The sequence below is a fragment of the Eumetopias jubatus genome, unplaced genomic scaffold (genome assembly GCF_037043125.1).
Source record: "Eumetopias jubatus isolate StellerSeaLion01/CBP00866 unplaced genomic scaffold, mEumJub1_p1.0 scaffold_16, whole genome shotgun sequence".
NCBI classification, from domain to species: Eukaryota; Metazoa; Chordata; class Mammalia; order Carnivora; family Otariidae; genus Eumetopias; species Eumetopias jubatus.
Genome location: NW_028274822.1, coordinates 38,690,461 through 38,709,047, shown reverse-complemented (window position 1 = coordinate 38,709,047; position 18,587 = coordinate 38,690,461). Strand labels below are relative to the sequence as shown.

The window sequence follows — 18,587 nt, the reverse complement described above, 5'->3', positions numbered from 1 at the left end:
ATATATTTTGTATATTATATAATATATATATTCCATAAACTTTTAAAAAACCTTTAAGTTCCTGTGAGTCTTCCCAGTTAGTAGTTGATAATTTAAATTTAGGTATTCATTTATAGTTGCAAATGTTATATTTTGAGAAGTGTGTGTTATTTTAATTATGATAAAGGAGAAAATATGAGAAACTTTGGAAACCAAAGATATAACGGTAAAATTTTATATATCCTGATAGGTGAATGAGAGTGATACTTTTTAGTAGGGGGAAGACAGGAGCACATACATGGGGGGATTCCTTGAATGAACTACAGAAAGACTAGCTACTTGCAAGAGGTGCTTCCCCTTGTCAGATGAATTACACAAAGATCTCCAATCTTCTGGAGCCTTGCACATTTGGCTTGGCAGAACAGAACATGACCAATAATCAGCTTTCCCTCACTGCATGGCCAACAGTAGCCTTTGTAAGAGTGCACAGACTTCATCACTTCATACCTACACACAGCAGCCAACGGGAGCCCTTTCTGGAATCTTCCAAATCCCGGTAGCCTATTCTGCCTACTCAAAGAAGAGTCGTCCTGGATAGTGTAAAATACAACTACCCAGCAACATAGGGCAAAAACAACTAGCGCTGGCTTCCTGGGCTAAATGAAAGTCTTCTGTTCGCTGCATTTGTAATCTTGCTCCTGCCGCCAAGATAGAATGCTGTCCGAAAATAAATTCAAGGGCAGCTCACTAAATGCTCTAAAAAATGTAGATGTAATGTTTCATTAAATTGAGGTTTTCTCTTTATTGCAGATGTATTCATAATTATTTTGGCTAACCGGAAGCAAATCCCAGAACTTGCACATTGCCCTTCCTCCTAGTTCCAACAAGATGACACCATGTTTCTAATTTCACTATTCATCTGGGGGCAAGAGAATGGGGCTGGAGCTGGATGGATTGGATTAGTGAATAATGAAAGTGGCATTTCTATGGAGCTTTGAGAGCTGGGACTCTTTAAAGTACTGTAGACACAGGAGACCTCTGACTAGAGGGTGTTTCTTAGTTCCTCCAAAGTCACCTGTGGTCCATGATAGGAAGACAGACAATCACTTGAACAGCATACACCAAACTCCTCCTCAGCACCAGGGTTCAAAGATGAGCTCCTCAGTTCTTTCACGCATATTTCAATTGCTACCTTCTTTTATATAAGTGAATGTAAAATGGCAAATTATTTTAAGAGCACAATATCATGTAATTCCAGGGTTCTCAGACACAAATTTCCTACAAAATGGTGGTTAGTAGCACTTTCTTGTTTCTAACAAAATAGAAGTCATCTATTTTTAGCAACATGACAGGGACTACAACATGAGTCCCTGAATGGTGAATTCCGCTTATGTTTGATATATATGCATGCTGCAAACTCCCTGAATGTGTACTCAGAAGTCAATGTGAAAATGTGAAACACCAGGCAGTAAATTCTTGCTTTAGAATCAAATGGAATTCATATATCTACTGAATGAAAGGCAAGCCAGACATTTTTAAACTGTTATATATACACATGGGATATAAATATATATACACACACACACACACATACACACAGAACACACACACACACACACACACACACATACCAAATACATATCAACCATTTAAAAGTTAACTTTTCCTAAAAGTTAACAGTCATGATATAGTATTTAAATATAACTTGAGAGGGAAACACATAAAAACCAAAAAATAAACACCCAAACAAAAACAAACCCCCTAAACTGCCAAACACCCTCAATTTTAAGTGGAATTAAAGTCCACAGGAAAAAAGATACATAACAAAAAAGAGGAAATTTACTTTAATTCATATGGAATTAAGTATTTATAGAAATGAAGGATGTTGGCAGAAATTTGATATCAGTAGACCTCTAGTGGTTAATAGAGTAACTGGTGATTTTACTATTTTCCATTACGGCCTCTTTCAGCATAAAACTAAAAGTGTTCAAGGGTTCCAGGATATTACCTTCAATGGCAACAGTGTAAACAGTAGCAAATATCTGTTCATAACTCCAGAAAAGCAAAATAATAAAAAAAACTAACTTCCAAAGTAGGTTGGCTATAAACTATCGCATAAAAATATTCTATTATTTTTACACTTGAAAAATGCCTTTATAGGTTTTTAAACCAGAGGTTTACCTTTCTGATCGTAAAATAATTTCCATGAAAAGAGGAATTCAATGCACCTATGTGTTATTTCTTTTCATCTCAGGTAACTGAAATGTTAGCATTTTCTTGAGCTATTTTAGTCTACATTTAAACCTGTGAGCTATGAATACATGATTTTACTTACAAGGGAGACAATAAGTAACACGATTTTTCTTTATATGAAAATGAAATAAATGTCAGTTTTGAAGGATGATGGACATAAACCTCTCAACATTGGTCAGGTTACAGAAAATTACATTAGGTGGGCGTACACTGTATTCTAATTGAAGGTGAAATCTCAGGTGAAGTTAATTTCTTTCTCCCAAATTTAAGTCATTCTTGTTAATGATGGCTTTTGCCCCCGATTAATAAAGACAATTGGTAAAATGCAAAGGATGTCTTCACACACCAGCATTCTTTAGGTGACACTAGATGTTGTAGCTATAGAACAACTCCCAGGAGCCAATGACACACACCCTCAATGACATCACTCTAACAAAAAAAATGACTTCCCACAAGAATGTGTTCCTTTGCTACATATTATCAAATAATTCATTTCAAATAGGTAGGTGTAGGAGAAGATAAACCATTTAATACATCATGGTCCAGCCAACTATGTATACATAATATCAAGCCAATATAAAAGCAATTACTCACATGGGATCAAAATAGCATAGTTTTAAAACATCTTTTGATCTGGAAGAGGATTTCTGGAATGCCTAGTGATTACTTATAAAAGAACATGGGTACAAAATGGTCCAGCTTTCCAATTTCCTACAAGGCATTAAAAAAAAGAAGGACATTGCTCAGGATGATACATTTTAAGATAACTGTGAAGGTACCTTAGAAATGTTAACTTCTAAGCTCTGCCCCAAATTTAATGATGATTACTACTGACATCTGTATTCTATGTAGAACTGGTTTAAATAGACATGGTCACCAACTCAAGTGTACAAAAAGGGGGCGTTTTCCTTTTTAACTGAATTCACTTTATTTGCCCCACTCCCGGTCAGGGAGGGAAATTTATGCCACATGAAGGATGTTCAGTCATTTCCAGTGAAAACTCAGTCTTGTTTGTAGAACTACTCTGTCTTGTAAACTTGTCAGGATTCTAACCACCAGCACTCCTTTCCCTTCTCCCTAGGGATCTCAGTGACATGACATTAAATGAAGCTCAGGAAGTGTGAGAAAGAAAAGGAGGAAGAGTGAACTTCTCATCAGATGCCTATCCTGTGGCATCTGTTGATGATGACCATGAGTCTACCAGGGCTTCCAAATCGTAGATTCGGGACTTCGTCCTCTCAACCTCAAGAGATTTTTCTGGTTCACCAGACCTCTCAGTTGCTCTTTCCTGCCACCTTACCCCATGCTAGCCAGTGTGTCTGTGAGATTTTCCTTAGCCTATCATCTAAATACCTCATGCTATGGCTACTGTACTCTTCAGATGCCATGTTGGACACAGGACATCTCTCTGTGAGGTTTGCAGTCTTCCTAACTATACCCTAGGTAAAGAAGTCAATTCTCTTATCCTTCAAGCATATTCCAATTACTCTGCTGCCCTGGCCATGGCCACCAGACTTTCCCCGAGAGCCATGTGGCTCATCTCTCTAAATTGCTCTTTCCCACATAGAGTAGGAAGCTTAACTTCTTTGGGAAGGAAAAAAGTTATTATGCATTCTTGTCCTTTCTATAATTTATTCATCCAGACCTCTAGGCTTTTGCTCCTATTTAAAACCAATTTCTTAGAATTCTATACTATGTTTGTATCTTGCCATTGAAAGCCATGGTTTTAAAGATGCATATCTATGCTATTAATTTTAAAATATCTACTTAAGTACTCAGAAGCCACACAATTGATTCTTTATTCTTTCCCTAACATGCTTAGCCTAAGGGCAGTTCATTTGAAAAGCTTGAAAGGAGATGTGGTGAGCAGAAGTAAAAGATTTGAAAAACCAAGCACACAGAGTTTAACATCAAAATATGGCCCCATTATACCTAACAGTTTATAAAGCACATGGCTTTTGTACATGCAGGTGCTTCTGCCTGAGGTGCTCTTGGGCCTTTCTTCACCTTTGAACTGTTTTTCACCTTCTGGATCTACATCACTCTTTCTCAGAGGCATTTCCAGCTCTCCCACGGCCAGGTGACATCACTGCTATCTTCTCTCATGAGGCTCCTTCCATTCATAGTGGTTGTCACAATATGTAATCAGAAATTTAGTCTCCTGTCCCCACCCTACTAGACTACATATCAGTGTAATAGTGTAGACCTTTTTGATGTTTTGCACACTGCTGAATTCCAAGCACTTTATATAGTTCTGGCATACAGTGGGTGGTAATAAATACTTGTTGTAAATGGACATATTATCTTATTGGTTCCTGTCATAGATTCTGTGAGGTTAATAGGCAAATATTACCTTAAAATGGAGGACGCTTACATTAACATATGTGAAATGGAATGCATCAGGACATGTTATGTCATAGAACTGGGATCTACACTTTGGTCCTGTGAACCCTGGCCCACCACTATCCATCGTACCACACCCTTGTCCACCGTCATGTTTCATAACAGCTTGGACTCTGCTTTATAAAGAATTCTTAGTAAACACTTGCTTAACAAGGTAAAACATTATTTTGAGTAACAAAAAAGCAGCATGGTTTAATGCAAAGAAAACAAAAGACAGTGTTCAATTCTGAAATAAGAATAATATGTGACCCAAGAGACCATGGTGATTATTAAACTGAATGACATTATTATAATATCACCATGATGGAGTAAGAAACATTTTCAAAAGAAAGTCAAAATGCCTAGTCTATTTGGAGATTATTTATAAAAGTTTCATTTCCAGAATAACATTTTATAGTCTTCCTTTTAAGAAAATATGAAGTGGTCCTTATCTATAAATGCAAATGCAAAAGCTGGTCTATTTACAGCTTGGCCAGTTGACAAGTCCTATGTAGTGACATTTACAATCACTAGACAAAAAATACACCCAAGTGGTAACTGGTTCTGTTATTAACCTTCATTCACTCCATATAAGTTCTCAAAGCCACAATATCTCATGAGTATTTCGTAAGCTTTATTGGTCTAGTTGTGTTCTTGTCACAAATGCAAGTGATTTCAATTTATAATATTAAAAGCCTTCTTTTGAAGTTTGATGTTTTATTTTTAAAGTTTATTCAATTTGGGTACAGTTGAATATACCATTATTATATAAGTTTACCTAACTTAATCTGGATAATTTCCACATTTTGCACCCTTTAACATTCTTTCAAAAATGTCTTTATTAGATTAACATGAGTATTTTAAGTATGTGTGTTATTTTAAGACATGTGCCTTGTATGATTGATATTTCAAAATAACCTATTCATCTGGCTGCTTTATGTAGGAAAATGGTACTTTTCATCAAAAAGTGTACACTTTATTGTTATTCACACAAAGCAAAACTGAAATGTTACCCCCAGGAAGCTTATAAGATAAATCATTATTGGCATGAGTGGATGGTCATGAATGAAAAGTGTTGTTTTTTTTTTTTTCCCTTCTGCCAAAGCTTGGTCTTATTATTTAGAATAAAGAATAGTAAAGTAAAATGAGAAGATCTGAAATAATGAATGCAGTAGAGGAGGTCAATCATAATTTCTTATTGTCCTTTCCAACAAGGGAAGAATAGGGGGAAATGAAAGAAATTGTCAACAGTCAGTTACATATTTAACAGATAAAAGGAAATATGAATTTTAAACACGGCAATTATTGTCAAGAGGTGTTATTGAAATAGATTTTAAGTTTGCTACTCCTCTTTTAGAAAGCTAGATGAAACCAACATATTTCAATGGCTAGAAATAGTATTTTAATTTCTTTATAACAATGCAGAAACAAAGAAGGTATGTGCATAAAAATAGGAAAGTATGGGGAAAACATCTAAAGGTAGCTATCATAGGCAGTTTAAAAAGCACAGGCAAGACTAAAATATGAACCAGAATATTAATTCCCTGTTCAGAAAATAAGAACATGATGGGATAGTTGAGCAGGCATGACATAAAATAATGTGCGTAAGAAGCATCAGTTACAGAACATAATAAACGCAGTGGTTACAGAGGTGGTCTTGTGGCCACTTAGAATCTCATCTTTAAAGACATAGGCTCCAGGTTTAGAATGTCTGTGTTCCAATCCTGTTTCTACCACTCTGCAGTTGGGTGATGACAGACTAGTTATTTAGCCTCAATGTCCTCATCTATACCATAAAAATAGTAACAGTTTGTACCTCATAAGATTGTTGAGAAAATCTGAAAAGTTAATTCTTGGGGCAGCGCCTGCCATACATACAGTAAGCAATCAAGACAGTTCTTGTCATCACCTATCCTCACTTGCTGTTGGAAATACCTTACAACAATTTGATTCTAGATGGTTAAATTCAGATGAGAGTCTAGATGTTTTTCATCAGTTCGAAAATAGAATTATGCACATCACATTTTAGATAAACAAACTGCTGATGTTGTTGACACGTGTTAAGTAAGTATGTTCTCACTGAGCCCAATTTAGAACCCTGGCATCATTGTTCACTGCACTAACCTCCCCTGTACCTATAATGCGAATCTGATTTTTCTTGATTGCTTTATCATAGATTTGAATAAAGACAGAGCTAGGCAGTGATGAGTTGTATTTTTTATTCTGTATGATGCTGGAATGTATTCTCCAAGATGTTATTATGCAGTAGCAATAATGATATGTTAGTGAAATAAATCCCCAGACTGAGAGATGTGCTGATTGATACTTGACTGCCAAAATCTCAAAGTTTCTGAAATGTATATAGACATTTAAGGTTGTCAAATCTTCAATGATGTTGCTGTTAAAGGAAATCCTAAGAAACCCTCCAGTACCTCAGAAGCTCAGGATAAATTTTATGGAAAGTGCTTAAAGGGAGATGATAATCGTAATTGTTGAAAGTACTAAAACTAGGGGCGCCTGGGTGGCTCAGTCATTAAGTGTCTGCCTTCGGCTCAGGTCCTGATCCCAGGGTCCTGGGATCGAGCCTCACATTGGGCTCCCTGCTCCACAGGGAAGCCTGCTTCTCCCTCTCTAACTCCCCCTGCTTGTGTTCCTTCTCTCGCTGTATCTCTCTCTATCAAATAAATAAATAAAATCTGAAAAAAAAAGTACTCAAACTAACTCTTCCTCTCTCCCTCTCTCTCTTTTATCCCTTATACACACACACACACACACAGCCATCCCACCCCAATCTTTCTTTCTCTACATATACACACAGCCACTCCTACATACATATGTACATACTATGTACATATATTCAGGAAGGAATAAGGGATAAGGGTTCTTAAGCATGATGTTCATAAAGAAGAGGGGAAAAAAGGGGGAGAATTAATTTCACATATTGGTAATACCTACCAGCCTTTGTGTTGACTATAGTTTCTTACCAAAAGTATGGAAGATTGGCAGCAAAACAAGACAGAAAATGACTCTGGAAGATTCTTGTAGTCAAGATTGGAGGGAAAGTGGGAAGTCAGCTCCTTCAGTAATCACCCTGGTTTCCTAAGTACTCCTTGTATATATACCTTGGAATTAAAATGGCTGAAACTAATATTATGCTGTATGTTAACTAACTGTAATTTAAATAAAAACTAAAAAATAATAAATGAAATTGCTCTTTAAAGATGGGAAGGGTCAGCTGGAAGAAGAAGGATGGGGGTGTCTCCATCGTTCTTTAATTTCTTCCTCCAGCCTGAGAAAACAATTAAGGCAGTTTAAGGACATATAGAAAATGGTAGAGGGGCACCTGGGTGGCTCAGTCAGTTAAGCATCTAACTCTTGATTTTGGTTCAGATCATGATCTCAGGGTGGTGAGACTGAGCCCCAAGTCAGGTTCCATGTTCAACAGGGAGTCTTCTTGAGATTCTCCCTCTCCCTCTTCCTCCATCCCTCCTCCCACTCACACTCGCTCACTCTCTCTCTAAAATAAATCTTAAAAAAAAAAAGAAAATGATAGAGTCCCACTTATTTTTTAAAGGAAGTGTTTTGTCAGGATGAAAACAACGGAAAATGTTATAGATGAGAAAGAGAATCTAAAAGGGTGAACACTCAGAGTGTTCTCGAGCTAGAGTAGATCTTAGAGGTTGTCTGAGCTTCCCATTTACAGATGTAGAAATGGTAGCCCAAAGGTTTTAATAATTCTTAAATAAGGCTGCAAAAGAAGTTACTGGAAGAGCTGGGATAAGAAATCAGGTGTCAAGATTTAAACTAAAGAGTTTCTTCCTGCTGCCTCCTTAATGAATTCACTTTAGGATCGCAACGCTACTTTATTGTTCCACTGCTCCTCAGCGGGTTGGGAGGTAGATAAGGGAGATAGCAATAGGCCTTAGAAACCCCAAATTGAGATGTGAAAAGGACAGAAGATTCATTCATGGGCAAGGAAATCAACTGCCCTTCTAATGATTGGCAAGAAAGACTGAGTCTAAGAGGTGCGTGCACTTCCACCTCAGAAGCAAGCAGATGGGGAAGATATTTCAAACCCCACTTTAATTCAAAAACTACATTCTATGATATATCAAACACTGTTCTTGGCTCCAAAGGCCAGGTGCAAGAACGCAGATGTTGCACTGTCTCCTCCCTGCAGGCGTTCCCAAATAAAGAAGTGAGAGTGATAAGAAAACAATTACACTATACATTTATAATGAATATAATGAAATATCCTTTCAACTCTTTTCTTCAATATCCTGACTATTCTTTCCTTTTATGAACCTATCATCTAATTATGATCTTTGCAAACCTAGTAAATAAAGATTTTTATGGTCAATTTAGCACCATTTTGTAACTGCTTTATCTCTCTGTACAACTCTCATGCAACACCAGCTTCAAAGTCCTGAAATTATTCAACCTTGAAATTATTTTTAACCAAAGGCTAAAGCTGTTTTTTTTTTTTTTTAAGTAATAGCTGGCTGACCCACACTAACCACAAGAAAGTTGTAAAGAAACACAGCGTGGTGTTGACTTTATAGTGAGAGTTTATAAAGGTTAGGCAGGTGGCAGTAAAAACAAACAAAAATTTAGAAAAAAAAACTAGACTTTCAAATTGGTAAAATTCAAGTGGTTCTAATTTTATAATATAGCTGGATACATGAATTTATAGGTTCAAAATTTGAATAAATGCTCAGAAGATATATACTTCCTAACGTCTCTTTGGTGTCATGTGTATTCTTAGCTTATTTATGCATTCATTATCAGACAGACAAAACTCCATATGTAAGGACTAACAGGTCTAGTCTCTGCTACTTGGTCCTAACAGAACTTTGGCATCTCCTGGAGGTACTAAAAAATTGAGTGTTGGATCCATGTAATCATTCATGGACCAGTGAACATTGCCATAAAGTCATGGCAAAGCACAAGAACAATACTTCAAAACAAAGAACTAACCCAGGAGTAAACTTCCAAATTAATCTGACATCCTTCACTGATCAGATTAGACTCTCCAAGTCAAGACTGGAACCTAGCCAATTTCCCTTAGTTTTCCAGAGGTCCAGAAACTAGTTAAGATTGGATTAGGGTCTGAAATATGCAAGCTTTAGACTGAAATCAATAAGCTAAATTTCTAAACAAGCACTCACTTATATGAAAAGCCACTTATATGAGTAAAGTATCAGGAAGCAGAATTTTAATTCAAGAGAAAAGTAAACTTTCAAATACTATCACCCTAAATATAAGAAAATATTCCTTACAAAAACATTTAAAGTAAATGCATAACTAAGCATATTTTTGCCATACTTATGTTTTACATGTAAGCCAAATTGCTATTTCTTCTTCTGTTTTTGGAAATAGAGTAACTGCCTAAAAGCAATTTCAAATGATTAAATACACACACACAAGCATACATAATATTACAAAAGAATCTAGCAATCAAAATTTCCTCCAATTCATAGAAACATTCCATCTAATTATCTATCTTCTTTATAGTACTTACAAAGATGCTTTATATTTCTGACAATTATGATATAATAACTTATAGAGGAATTGCCATGAAGAGAAAACTTTCTAAAAACTTTATTGGTGTAATTACCCCAACTAACTAAATAAGTTTATCATGTAAATTGTTTTTAAATTTGGCATTAAAACAAATTGAATTAAGAAAAAATAGCATCATTGTATCAGTCTTAGGTATTTTAAGTCCAGAAGTGTATGCAACTTAAAAATTGGCTATTAACACCATTAAGAACAGATTCAATTTGGGAAATCAAATATTTTATTACATCTATGTAAAAAAAATCCTTTTAATTATTTTTTGCTTTCTGCAAAATTCCTAAACAATTAGAAACCATTAAAAGAAAACAAAGTTTTCAAACAAAGAAAGTGACTTACATAAGACAACATAACATCAATTTGGTGTTCCACCTAAAAAAATTTTAATAGCTTTTCTAATTAAAACTCACCATCATAAAAAATTAACCACTAAATTTAATTTCATATTAAATATACTGGTTTTACATCATTTTTATTAAAAATGTGTGTTATTAGATTTTCCAACTAAAATGGTGAATAGTAATTGCTTTTATTACTGATTTATATGTTTTAATAATTACTTGAGACTATCCCATTCGGCTAAATTAGATGCAATTTTAGTCACAAACCTACTTTTAATAAAATTTTATTCACGTATACACAGCAGTTAAAGAGTGTTATGTGTGTTTTGTGTGTGTGTATCTTCTAAAATTAAATCCAAATGTGTGCAATACTGAGATAAAAAAGACTGCAAACAGATTGTAAAATTTAGTAGACGAGGAGCATTTTCAGAAAAAATTGCAGTACACAACGACTGTGATAACTAAGAAAACAATGTTAATTGAAACCCATGCATATCAATCCTCACTCAGAAGGTAATTTAGAAGTTAACACTAGCCAAAACCAGCATTTGAGCAGGACTATACCCACATGACTCGATATTCTTTAGATTGTTGCCATCTTAACACTGCTAGTAGAAATGTGAAGAGCAAAAAAGTATGGTCTGGAACACCGGCTCCACACTTGGCCCACATTATGGTCTTAGTCATTCCTTTTGAGGTGGTCCCATGAATCTGTTGTGGGTTTTTTGGTTTTTTTTTTTTTTTTTTTTTGGTTTTGGTTTTGTTTTTTTTTTAGATAAGTTCCCCAGGTAGGAATCTATGCTACCAACTGAGCATATAATCTAAATTAGGACAGAAGAAAAGTAAAACTTCCACTACTATATCTCTTTCCCCACTTATTTATCTCACAACTAATTTGCTATAATTTAAATTTACTCCCTTCTGTTTCCATTTATTTTAGAGCTTGAACTATTAGGCTGATCCAATATGACAATTTCTTATGGTCAACCTTACATGTCATGTCCATGCTTCTAATTCCACTGTGTAGCTCATTCTTGGGTTCAGTAGGCATTTGTTTAAATGAATAATGAAATATTGAGTCTTACCCTTGCCTAAGTATGCTCAAGCCTGCAAGTAAGATACTTACTAAAATTGTATGTCTGAATGGGACATATGCTTCCTTTTTGGCTACCTAGCTCCTGAATATGCTTCCTTTATTTTGCAGGAGGGGGGGTGGTGGTGTTAATGCTATATCATATGTCTTAGTAAGAACAAAGATCCCCATTACAGAAGCCAAAGGGGCTCAAAGAATCTTGGAAAAATATTTCACATGGAAATGTTATTTCAATGGGTTTCTTATCAACACTTGCAAATCAGTACACTGTGGATTATTATATAGGAAAAATGTTCTAGACTAATATGTTATCAAACAAAATATTTATGCATTCCTGGAAACAGGAATTTAACCCTAGATTCTAGAGAGGGATATTTGTTCTAGTCATTTGTTCTAATCAAACTAGGCTTTGAAAGACTAAGTGGACTTCAGTGGGATTCAATTTTTTTTTCTAACAAGATTCAAAACAAGGTATTTTTCTGACTTTCAGAAACTGTCTTGTGACCTTTTGATCCTGAGAGCCACAACATTTTTAAAGGAAAATTATGATTTTACTCAAATATATGCAATTCACATTATTAGAATGCAGAATATTTAGCTATTATTTAATTAATCCATAAGATATTTATAACATATAAATTATTTCATTCTTACTAAACTGATATTTATGGCAAACAATTTGCCTGTTTTTAGCAGTGAAATAAAACCTAAAATTCTTCAAAGTTTCTTATAATTAAGCATGATTGTATGTATGTGTATAAATTATATATAATATACATAATATATATGTTGTAGTTTAGTATTTGCATGCAGGTTAACCACTGAGTTCCAATTCAATTTTTTTCCTGTTTCTCAAAAATGGTCTGACCAATTGAAGCATATCAAAACATTTCTAGAATACAAATATTATGCAGAAAGGGGGAGATTTTTATTTATTTTTATTATTTTTTAAAGATTTTATTTATCTATTTGAGAGAGAGAGAGAGTGAGAGCAGGAGTGGGGTGAGGGGCAGAAGGAGAAGCAGACTCTCCCCTGAGCAGGGAGCCTGACACAGGGCTCCAGCCCAGGACTCCAGGATCATGACCTGAGCCTAAGGCAGACGCCCAACCTACTGAGCCACCCAGGCACCCTGGAAAGGGGGAGATTTTTAAATTCTAGTAAATGAACTATGCATTTCTACATGCTAATAGAATTACCAAACACATCTTTGAATGAAAAAGTTGCCTTGAATATTTTTTTTTTTAATCCCTCATGGGTAGACACTGAAGTATTAGTGAACTCTTTAAGAGAATTCTTAATTCTCAAGTCCTTCTCCCTCTTTTTGGTTTCTAGACATTATCACAACCCTTTGCTTGGCACATAGGATGCTGTTTGTTAAGGTTTCAAATGCATAAAGAAGTCATTTTTTGATACATAAATGAAGTACCAAATACTGCAAAAAACAAAACAAAACAAAACAAAACAAAAAACTATGATAAAAAAATCTATTATTACTCCACTGAGTTGAAAGACAATCTGGGGACACAGAACACACTCTCCTAAGAGCAATATATTCTGTGATGTCATGACCAAAATCATTTAAAAAATGAGGACTTAAGGGAAATGTATATATATTGTTTCTATCGCAATCCCTCAATTTAAAAAGCTGATTAAGATAATGTGCAGAGTTAAAGGGAATGTCTCAATTTCCCTTTGTACTCCTATAATCTTAAAAAAAGGGCAAAAGGGAAAAACACAACAATCTGTTGTGACTTAAAAAAACAGAAATCCTTTGCTGATTATCTAATAATATTTTTGAGATAAAGTACAAATATTCCCTTGCAAAACTATCAATAGTATACAATATAATATTAACTCAGAAAAGTAATTAAAATGGTTCTTAGAAAAGTATATTTCTATCAAATGAAGTTGAATGTTTATTTTGAACTGAAACTTTCAAGTCTGTCTCTAAATCTGACTCTTATTTTGCCAGACATCCTTTAATACATAACTTTAGACAACAACAACAAAAAATAAATCAACTGTTTTTAGAATGTACAAATTCAGAATAAAATAAATAATTAAGAAAAAAGAATATTTTTGAGCTATGGCATGTTCCCACAAATTTCTAGAATCAGGATTCAAAGACAGAAGCCTACATGAGCACATTTCTACTTATAATCCATTTATTTTTTTTTAATATTTTATTTATTTATTTGAGAGAGAGTGTGCAGGAGCTAGGGGGGGAAGGGGGAGGGGGTGGAGGGAGGGGCAGAGGGAGAAGCAGGCTCTCCGCTGAGCCTGGAACTCCACTTGGGGCTGGATCCCAGGATCCGGAGATCATAACCTGAGCCGAAGGCAGACACTTAACCGACTGAGCCACCCAGGTGTCCCTGGGCTCTTTTCTTTATGGTGGCTGTTAAATGGATGGTAGAACAAGACACAAATTGATGAACACCTGAATACAGAGCATCTTTCAGCTTTTTAAAAAATTTTTTTTGTGGTTTTAAGTTTTTATTTATTTGAGAGAGAGAGTGAGAGAGAGAACAAGAAGGGAGAGGGTCAGAGGGAGAAGCAGACACCCCGCTGAGCAGGGAGACCGATGCAGGACTCGATCCCAGGACTCCGGGATCATGACCTGAGCTGAAGGCAGTCGCTTAACAAACTGAGCCACCCAGGTGCCCCCATCTTTAAGCTTTTTGATTTGGAATACCTTTTAGAATTCTGTAAACCACACTCATTGCATAGGGGAGCCTCTTTCACAATTAGCTACTTATATTTCATGATAGCTCCAAGGACCTTCTGCTTTTATGATTAACTCAAGTGATTATGGAATCTTTAAATGATTTTAGCCTGCAGGTATTATTTGAAGTCTGTAACAAAGTTTTAAATAGCTTAACATATTTTACTCAAAATAGGGTGAAGGTGGACAAAGGGTACAAGTTTCCAGTTATAAAAAATAATAATAAGTCCTGGGGATACAATGTATGGCATGGTCACTACAGTTAATAATTCTGTATTGCTTATTTCAAACTTGCTAAAAGAGGGAGATTCTAAAACTTCCCATGACAAGAAAAAAACTGTAAGTATGTATGGTGATGGATGTTAACTAGACTTAGTGTGGTGATCATTTCATAATAAATACCTATATCGAGCCATTGTGTTGTACACCAGAGACTACTATGTTATATGTCAATTATACCTCAATATTTTAAAGGTAAAATAGGTTAAATATTTACTATGCTAAGATTCAGGGGTTTTGTGCATTTTTCACTTTTATTTTTTTGTTGTTGTTGACTTAGTGATGCATTATAAGCTTAAAATAAACAAAAGAAGCTGAATATTATACATCAATTTTCCCTCTTCTAAATTCTTCGTTCCAGTTTATATCTTTTTGACCTTTACCTAATTATTTAGCCCAGTGGCAAGATATTTCTCTTCTTTTCTTCTCTTTCTCCAACACACATAATATACATATATCCCCCCAAATGATTTTGTGTTATTTCCCTTCATACTGATTAGATGGCAAATCTTTCATAACCACAGTGAGAAAAAAAAAACTTTAAAAAGGGATTTTTAACTCTCCATTTTATATGGTGTCTAATAAAGACATTATTATACCTACCTGTGTTATAGTTATAGGGAAAGATTTTTTAAAAATCACAATATTTCAATTTCTTTACAATAATAAATTGATCACTTAGTAGTAAAGAAAATAGAACCTTTTAATTTAAAATTTAAAATGTTATATTATTCATATTCTACAAATATTAAACTTGGGTTCCAGCTGACTGTTAAAATGTGAGTTTCACCTATAATTTCTCCAAAGACTTCAGAAACATCAAACCCATGGCTACAGAGAAAGGCATTTAATTGCCAAGTCAGAGTAAAACAATATTCTAGACCACCCCATCTGACACAATAGCCACCAGCCACATGTGACTATTTAAATTTAAATTAACATTAAAGTTAAATCAAATTAAAATTAACATTAGTCCCTCAGTTGCACTAGCAATATTTCAAGTACTCCGTAGCTGCAGCATGGCTAGTGACTATCTTACTAGCAGCACAGATAGAGAACATTTCTGTTATCTCAGAAAGTAGACTGAATGCAATTCCTAGACTCTTCTCCAACCTCCACTTCTAAACTTCTCTTCATTAGGTTTCCTCAATCTCCATCTTACTGGATTCTTATTCAGACCCTCCTTCTCTGCCTCCACCAGTTGGTCTCAACCTAGGAAGATTATGCCCCTTCATGGGACATTTGCAATGTCTGAGGCATTTCTGGTTGTCACAATTTGGGAGACAGGATTTAATACTGACACGTGGTGACTAGAGGCCAGAGACACCGCTGAACACCCTACAACACATAGATATCCCTCACAATAATGAATGCTGTGTCAATCTTGCCCAAGTTGAGAAATTCTGGACTAGACTGCTCTAGATTGAAGCTGTATGTGGATTGCCCACCCAAAATTGGATTTGTTATATCCCAAGTCCCCAACTTCTGACTACTCTCAAATATCAATGTACACCATCTACAAGAAAGTAATCCACCCTAGATCCAAAGTATGTCTAGCACTCAGAGTCCCCACTAACTTAAAATAGACATAAACTACAAATTCTACTACCATGAATTCTTATTTTTAAAGAGGCTAGAATTTCCCCACATTGGGTAGATGAACAGTAATCAAACATGAGTGATGTCATGTACACTTTTATTCCTTTAGATTGTGTGTTACATGAAGGTAGGGACCATGTCTTTGCTCACCATTATATATATGCATTTATTAATATATGTATTCATCTATAGGAAGCTCTAAAAGAAAGGTAACATTGGATGGAAAAACAAGATACAGAATAGTGTAAATGATATGAACTTACTTTTATAAAAGAACGGTGAGAAAATCTTCTGAGTATGTACATATGTTTGTGTGTGTGTGTGTGTGTGTCTGGGTGTGTTCATGTGTGTGTATGTGTGTATAAGTACAGAGGAAATGGAATGATACAGTAGTTGGTCAATGCAGATTCCCTAGAAGAGTGCTACTGTCAGGGGAAAGGAGAAAATAAAAAAAGTGAAAAAAACATGTAAAACTTATGTGGCAAATCATGATAATGGTAAAAAGTTATATTTTCATTTTTTTAATAATGAGGCATTCAAGAACTACCTCAAATGGAACAACTGAAAGGAAAATCAAAAACATAAGATCTATTCATTAATATGGCAGTTGTATTTTAGAAGAGAAACGGCTAATAAATAAGAAAAATAATATCATTTCATACAATGGTAAGTCTTCTGAAGAATATTAAAATGTAGGTGTCCGGGAGAGATAATCCTGAGCTCAGGAAAGATATCAGGGCTTGGAGAAGTAAATTTGGGATTATCAGGGTACAGATGGTATTAAAAGCTACATGATTCAATGTGATCATCTAGAGAGGGAACAGAGGGGAAGAGAGAGTTAAGGGTTGCACCCTAGGGCTCTCCAGTGTGGAGTGGCAAGGATGAAAGCTTACCCGAGATGAGCAGAAGGAGCAGAAGGGAGAAAGTGGAGATGATGAGACAAGTCCTTAAATGAGTTTTGCTGGAAAGTGTGTTGTGGGAATGGTGCAGATGAATGGGGCACAGAATGGAAGGTAACAATGGGATCAGAGGAGGCTTTCTAAAAAGGACATTTATCACACCAGGCTTGTATGTAGGAAAAGAATGGAAGTACCTGCAAGAGAAAACTCAGTGAGAAGTGTGAGGAAAAGGCGGGAAGGGTTAGGCTTAGGCTGGAGAAGGAATGACTAGATATGTCCTTATTCTTGAGGCATACATTGATATATGATGAGAAAGTACTTTCCCCTCAGAGTAAATAATATTTGAAATTATTCCACTGGATTTTATTAAAATCAATACAGATTTATATCACATCAGCTATTCCCTAGCCAAAGATCTACAACTGACAACTTCAAACGAGAAAACCATGAATTTGCATCATGGGACACATCCTCTTGTTATTTACATTCTCTAGAATTATAGACTAAAAAAGATGATGGTATAAACAGGCAAAACACATGAACAAATATTAGTAGAGTGATATATCACTGATATATATTTCCGTTATGCTATGATCCCAGTGCTAGACAATTTCCAATAAAAAATCAAAATCTGAAGACGTCTACTCATATTTTAAAAGAAAAAAGATGGGGGTGCCTGGGTGGCTCAGTCAGTTAAGCGTCTGCCTTTAGCTCAGGTCATGACCTCAGGGTCCAGGGAGCGAGTCCTGTGTCGGGCTCCCTCCTCAGTGGGGAGTCTGCTTCTCCCTCAGTCTGCCTCTGTGCTCTCCCTCTCTCTCTCTCAAATACATAAATAAATAATTTTAAAAAAAGATAATTTATATCCAAACCAGAAAAACTTCATTCTTAGAAATTTCTCAAGCAAATGTCCTTTCTACCCAATAGCTATGCTACTCTGTAGTGGGTAAGATATGATTTTAAAGCCACTGATCAATGTGCTCCTCCTTCCTTGTAATTCGAGCCAAGGACACCAACATCTTTTAGACTCATCTGAACTGTGAAAAAGAAACACCCTTGCCACTTTTTTTTTTTTGAACTTTTGGTATACCTAAAACTAGGGATTTCTTAAACCTTGACAGCAAAAGCAGATCACTAATAGCCTCTAGAAATGCAGCAATCTTTTACAACAGGTTTTTAATAGCAAGTATCAGAGAAAGCAAGAAAAATGTTTCATTTCCCTATCTACAGATGTAGGCACAAAATTATACAGTCAAAAAAGTTCATGTAAACTTGTTAATTAGAGGAATAATAAACTAATGTTGAATAAAATTGGCCATTTGCCTTTTATTTATAACCCTTCATTTTCATTCACAATGACCCTAGTCAGGTACATTTATTTTCACACATTATTCTATACTTACAAAGATAGAAATCTACAAAGATAATTTTTAAAAGATCTCTGCAAATAGGAGACTTAAAACAT

The 18,587-nt window shown here is 35.2% G+C and overlaps 1 protein-coding gene across 4 annotated transcripts in view; it reads right to left on the bottom strand.

The window, feature by feature from the left end:
- The window catches only part of NOL4 (nucleolar protein 4), a 406,663-nt gene that overhangs the window by 260,648 nt on the left and 127,428 nt on the right, over positions 1 to 18,587 (bottom strand). The window lies entirely within an intron of this gene.